General features: G+C 40.1%; 1 protein-coding gene across 1 annotated transcript in view; it reads left to right on the top strand.

Moving 5' to 3' along the window:
- Nucleotides 1-4285: 4285 nt before the first annotated feature.
- Nucleotides 4286-6000, top strand: part of LOC121326998 (tyrosine-protein phosphatase non-receptor type 13-like) — a 34744-nt gene continuing 33029 nt past the window's right edge. Inside the window, exon 1 of the mRNA XM_041270722.1 lies at nucleotides 4286-4651. The gene's annotated coding sequence lies outside the window, so the exon portion shown is untranslated. The remainder of the gene's footprint in view (nucleotides 4652-6000) is intronic.

The raw sequence follows: 6000 nt of genomic DNA, 5'->3' as shown, positions 1-6000 counted from the left end.
TGTAAGTATGTATCAAATCTGGTGACATGTATTCGGATGGACTCTGTAAGAGTTAAACTGCATTCTGACCTCTGGCTCTTTTATAAAGCCCATGCAATACATGACTTTTTTCTCAATCACCTGAAATAAGACTAATCTAATAATACAATGTCCAGCTGCTACTCTAAAACGATTTAAAGCAAACAAACAAAATGATGTACAACTATTTGTTTGATGTACTTACAAGAACGACATTTACGAGTTTATTATATAAACCAAATACTTGCATTGCACATTTTGTATACTATATTTTAAGAAATAAGATCGATCTTGACAAAGTGCGACACGATGCCTCATTGTAAATTACTGCTTCTTGTGGCTGTTTGAGACAGAATGATCAATGTTGACACAACTTTGCCCCATCAGAATTGTTCTGAAACAACGGCCGACTCCTTCCCTGTCTCCTAAAACATCTGAGCTAGACATGTATTTAATAGCCTAAACCAGCTGTTCCCAAATCTTTGCTTGTCACATAAATTACCCCCTTCTCAACTGTCCGCGTAGCATGCAGGTTCATATTATAATGTTATTTAATATATGCTTTTATAATACACATATAATAAACACCACATAGATTACTATAATAATACAATTAGGGCTTCTGATTTTTGGTTTTAACCAATAAAAAATGGTAAAACACCCTGTGGCAGGCTGGCGAGTGGAAAGAGGCCCAGAGACAGACTGCAGTTCAAATAAATCCTAATTTTATTATAAAAACACAAAAAAAATAAAGTGCACAAGGGCAAACAAATCTTTAGACACAAATAAAGCAAAAACCAAACTTACAAAAAAAAATAAGGTTTCGAGGCTGGGCAACGCCTTCACTAGATTCAAAACTTTCAAACTAACAAACACAAACAAACACAAACACAAACACAAACACAAACAAACACAAACCTGCTTCCTCAACCCCCTCCTTCCAAATGAGAAGCAGAGGCCTCCTTTTGTCAGGTGGCTGGGCGCTGATTGATCATTAATTAAGTTAATCATTTAATCAACTAATCAACCCCAGCCACCTGAACATAATAAACCCAGGCAGGTAGGGGAAATTAACCATATCCCTGCCAATTTAAAAAGGGCAGAGCGTTGCTCTGCCACACACCTCCCCCCATGTACGACGTACACCGGCCGCAATCGGCCAACCCAAGAATCCAATTATGTCCCTTGGGTGGGCTGTTATGGTGGGCAGGGTTGATGTCTGAGCCCCCAAGCCTTCTTTGGTTGAGGGGGTCCCGGATCTCCAAGGTAGTATGGCGACAGCGGCCCGGCTCCCTCTAGTGGCGGAGGCGGCGGCCCGGCTCCCTCTAGTGGCGGAGGCGGCGAGGGACCCTCGGCAACCCTAGAAAACAAAAAGGAGACACCAGCAGTCCCAAGCGATGCGGAGCAGCATGAACCCCAGGCGATCCAAATGAGCCATCCCTGAGCAGAGCGGGCGTGGCATCCCTTGGAGGTGCAAGGCAGGCATCCTTGGGCCATAGCTCCTCCCTCTCTGGCTCTGGGGGCGACGGCGGCTCCTCGCCCCTCTCGGGCTCTGGGGGGGGGGGGGGCTGCTCACCCCTCTTTATTGGAGTGACCAGGGCATCTCCCATGTCTACAGCCAGGTAATTAACCACCATGAGGGCAACCTCTGGGAAGGATGCCGGGTGGTGTTGTTCCTCCCACTGTCCCCACCTCTCCCCATCTCGATGCCACAGTGTGTTGATAACTATGGGGAGATCGTGGACGAGGTCTGCCTCAGGGTTCATCAATCAGTCCCAGATCTCCTTGGATGGTGATGAAGGTGTTGGTGCTGGAGGTAGTGGGGTGGCCCTTGATGCCCGGGGTGAACACTGCACCTCTTCCTGGGCCTGGTTGTAGGGGCATCCTGCCCAGTTGTGGCCATCCTCCTCACACCGGCCACACCAGTTTGCCGGTGGCACATCTGGGCAGGACCGCCAACGATGGTCCTCCTTCCCGCACCAGAAACACCAGGGGAAGAGGCTGGCCTGGGTCCTCCAGCGGTGGCTGCAGCAGCTTACATTTCTTCAGCTGCTGCTGCTTGTCCTGCCTTTGCCGCTGTCTGCTCTTCTTTCCCCAATTTTTTTTTTCTAAAAAAACATATCCCAAAAATTCCACAAAACAAAACAAAAAAATACTGGTCTGAGCCTCTAGGTGGCGCTATCCCACTTCTCACACCATATGTGGCAGGCTGGCGAGTGGAAAGAGGCCCAGAGAAGACTGCTGTTCAAAAAAATCCTAATTTTATTATTAAAAAACCCATAAAAAAAATAAAGTGCACAAGGGCAAAACAAAAATCTTTTGACACAAATAAAGCAAAAACAAAACTTACAAAAAAAAAAATAAGGTTTCCAGGCACCCCAACCCCCAACCCCCAACCCCAACCCCCAACCCCCAACCCCCAACCCCCAACCCCTTCCTCAGCTCCCTCCTCCCAACTAAGAAGCAGAGGCCTCCTTTTATGTCAGGTGGCTGGGCGCTGATAGATTGTTAATTAAGTTAATCATTTAATCAACTAATCAACCCCAGCCACCTGAACATAATAAACCCTGGCAGGTAGGGGAAATTAACCCCATCCCTGCCAATTTAAAAAGGGCAGAGCTTTGCTCTGCCACACACCCCTAATACAAAAAATAAATAAATCGGTGTATAACCGATAAACACCGGAAAAAACACTGGAAATGGTTACTCAATTCACGTTGACTTCATCTGTGCTGCCTACGGGGAATGACCATATTTGGTCATAAACATGAACACGTAGTGTTTAAGCGCTTGTAGTTTTGGAACCTTAAATCAGAAATTAAAACCCAATACACCTACAGAAAGGCATTAAGTAGATCTTTCCAGTGATACCATTTATTTTGTTGTGGGATGATTTTATTTATTTTTCATATCAGCTACACCCGCCCAAAAAATATCGAAATATGAAAAATAATAAACAATATTTTTAAAAATTGCCAATTTCAACCTCTTTCCAAGTATATAAAACAACTTAGAGGATATTGTACCTTCACAATTTTTGTCAAGGATAGATTAGGCTTTTACAATGCATAGCATTTTACAAAAAAAATAAATAAATCAACCCCCGAAATGGCAAATGTAAAATAATGTATTTTTTTATTGCCAATTTCAACCTCTTTCCAAGTTTCATAGGCATATAAAATAAATAAATAACTAAAAACCTTAGAGTATATTGTACCTTCACAATTTTTCAAGGATTTCAAATCAGAATTGAAATACCGCAATACCGTTGCAGAACTAGATCAGGTTTTATAATGCATAGTATTTTACAGGGCGGCAAACCCAACTGTCCCGTTGCTGCGTGATTGTCTTGCACCGCACAGCCTCTCTTTTTGTTTCTGAGAATAACTAGCGCCACGTACCGTTTCACGACAGAAATTAAAAAGAATTACCAATGCGTTTTAAAGTTTTGTATGAGTAGGGCAAATCTTATGAAAAATAAAAAAAAATTCGCCATTACACTATTTTTCACGCGTACCGCCAGGGGTGCGTGTAACAGTTTGACTTTTGACATTTTGAGACATGACCTTTTTCTTTTTTACCTGAAGTTTCCAATATTGTTGCTTGCATTTCCCTTAGCTTTGGCTTTGGGCAATGAGCTTTGTAAAGTTTAGACTAATCACATTAGTTATATTTTTGTAGAAACTAATAAATAGGAAGGTTTAACCATTGTTTATTCCACCTTTGAAATGTACTGTCCAAAACCATGATCTAAACAGGCATGCATACATGCTTACTAGATCTTGCTGCAACTTGTCGGTGTAAGACGTTATAAATTAACTATATGTTTTTTTAAGGAAACACGCACTGGTACATGGATCGTATTGTCAACATGGTCAAGTAAAAATTTTTATGTTGAACATTGTTAGGCTTATAATTTAAATGCAATGCAATTAAGCACATAGTGGTACGATACTGGTACAGGTATTAACAATACCCTGTCACTTAAATACATACTTGGGAATTATGTAGGCAAACGTAAAGAACGATTTGACTGTTTTGAACATTAGCCTACTCAGTTGTTCTTTCGTTTTCCACCATAATTCATTTAATTTACAAGCCACGCCAAAGGCGTTACTTGAGTATCATCAAGATAAGAAGCTCATCCCACAAAACTTTTACTCCTATTTTTCTTACAGACGAGGGTTTCTATAGAAACGCCTCTTACGCTGTGTTCCTGCTTACCGCGTTGAGCCAATCAACTGCTGTAGTGCGGTGTCTAGTTACACTCCCAGCCGGGCCCAAGCCAGAGAAGAACAACGCTTCATGTAACAATGGTTACAATCTAACAACCTCGAAGCACATAGACAGTTGTATCTAATAAGAATAAAATAGCAGCACAATTCGTAACCTTTCGGATAAAGGTGGCTTCGGTATATATTTAATTCTTACAAGGACAATTTTTGACTGTTTGTGGGATACGGTTACGGGGGTGAGTTTCGATCTTCTGAAAGAAACCTGTTGCTGATTTCACAACACTGCTCGCCCCCTTTTTTAGAAGTGATGCTGTGTCTCATCGCTCTGCGCTGCCACGGTAGCAGACAGTGCAGCCGTTTTTAGTTTGATTGTGGATGATATAACACTCGAAAATAAGGTAAGTTTGAGTTTAGTATGTTGTGTGTGTGTTTGTTTGTTTGTTTGTTTGTTTGTTTGTTTGTTTGTTTATTTATTTATTTATTTATTTATTTATTTATTTGTGTATGTATGTATGTATTTATTTATTTTTGACGTGAGACAAACAAACTGCTTAAAACAGAATGCTTGAAACTAAGTCCGGTAAGATGTGAATGGTATTTGTTATTGTTTAAAAGAGAAACTTCAAACTTAAATTTTAACAGATACACAGCAGTGACGACATATATCTGTATTTTGTTAATCCGCATTAACTGCAATGGAAGTGTTTTTTTTTTTATTTTGTCTTCCTCGTTTTATTTTATTTTTAAGCTTTGATAAGTGTACTGTGGTATTGAAATTGTGGCTGTGTGTGATATAACGCTTTGAAAACATTGGTCGCTATATAATCATGATTGTCTTAGCCTGGAGCCTGGTTGTTTTGTAAACTTAGTACCTTTAAGCTTATGGCTGAACTGGACCACTGCAGATCGAGACATGTATTTAGTACACAATGTACTTTTACCAAAGTAGTCATTCATAATAGTTATCTTCGGTTTCTGTGACGTCTGTGTTTCTCAAACCAGTGGCTATAAGTGCTTAAATATAAATGTAACCTATAACTGCCCCTGAAAGTGTGTTTTATTTCCCACATGTCTCCATGTGTACAGCAGGTCATGCAATTACACAGTCTGCAGTCTTGTCATGTTATCACCTGTAGAAACACATACCTGGAAAGTGATTAACTTCGATATTTTAGGTGTAGTGGGTTGAGTATTCTTAGTGGTCTCCCTTTGTTACTCCACAAACAAACAAGAAAACAATCGTGAATGTTAATGACCATCTATCTGTGTCCTGTGTTGCAGGTCTGCTAAAAAAAAATGTGACATGTTTATCTAAACTGTTGCTTGTACTCAAAGAAACATCGGATTAACCAGGCAATAGAAACATATGACCCCAGTTTATTCAACAAAGTACTGGTTAGTTTTCATAATAGCGCAATGTTTGATTTAAAAAAAAAAAAAAAAAAAAAAAAAAGAAACATTATTTTAACATTTATTTGCCTGATAACCAAAAAAGTTTGATTTAAATAGAGCATGTTGCTTTAAGGGCCTTAAAAGCTGTTAAGTAACAAAGCCAGCCAGCCAGCAGAATAATACCAAACTTTTGGCAGTAGATTTGTTGTGATTCATTTTAGTGGAAATCTTTAGCGCAGCAGTTCACAAAACAAAGCCATGCCTTTTTTTCTGTTTAACACACATCCAGTGGAATGTTGCACATTAGGGCAACTTCTTTAGAACGATTGAAGTTTAAAATTATACATATGAAAGA

This window comes from Polyodon spathula, chromosome 2, assembly GCF_017654505.1.
Source record: "Polyodon spathula isolate WHYD16114869_AA chromosome 2, ASM1765450v1, whole genome shotgun sequence".
NCBI lineage: Eukaryota > Metazoa > Chordata > Actinopteri > Acipenseriformes > Polyodontidae > Polyodon > Polyodon spathula.
This window is presented reverse-complemented; position numbering and strand designations above follow the sequence as displayed.